This window comes from Hyposmocoma kahamanoa, unplaced genomic scaffold (genome assembly GCF_003589595.1).
Source record: "Hyposmocoma kahamanoa isolate Upper Pololo Valley unplaced genomic scaffold, ASM358959v1 224, whole genome shotgun sequence".
Classification (NCBI taxonomy): Eukaryota; Metazoa; Arthropoda; class Insecta; order Lepidoptera; family Cosmopterigidae; genus Hyposmocoma; species Hyposmocoma kahamanoa.
The window spans coordinates 10,746,761-10,747,531 of NW_020653743.1; positions in this window are offsets into that span (position 1 = coordinate 10,746,761).

Sequence of the window (771 nt, forward strand, 5' to 3'; positions counted from 1 at the left end):
GTGTGTGAGTGCATGTACGTGTTTAGGTATCTGTAGGTGTATAATTGTGTGGAATGTGTGAATGTGTACATGTGTGCCACCCATCCGATAGACGTACAATATCCAAAATTATACATTGTCATACCATGTTAGATAGTTTCATTTCAATTGCTTGTCTCATATATAAGAAGTTACTAAAATAACAGTAGTATTACAAGTTTATATAAACATATATGTAAATTAAATTTCGATTTGTGTATATTTATATTATTTATTTACATTATATATATTATATATATACTGATATAGTATACATTTTATGTTTACTGGTTAATTTATTTTTTATTTTTTATTAGAGGTTTGTTTGTATAGGTTTATGTTTGTACTTCTGTAGGCAATATATATATAATAGTTACTTAATATATTTTTTAACTATTATACACATTCCTAGGCGTTGTATATACATATAGAATACCCAGGTATTGTGTCGAATGGCTGTAGAATTGGCAAGGTATTAAATAAAATACAAAAAATGTAATTAGTCATTTCTCTTTGTATTTCCCAGCTTTGCGATTCTTCTAATTACCTACTTATTCTCACATGATGAACTACTGGTGAGACTTGGACATGTAAAAAGGAGGAGGGGGAGAAGTAGAAGAACAATGCTCTAAAAATCTAATAAACCCGACTACTAACAAATGTCGTATCGCAAAATTTGATCTCCTGTCATATTATAAACCCACATCGTAACGTCCCACTGTTGGGCATGGGTCTTGTGTATGACTCCGAGTT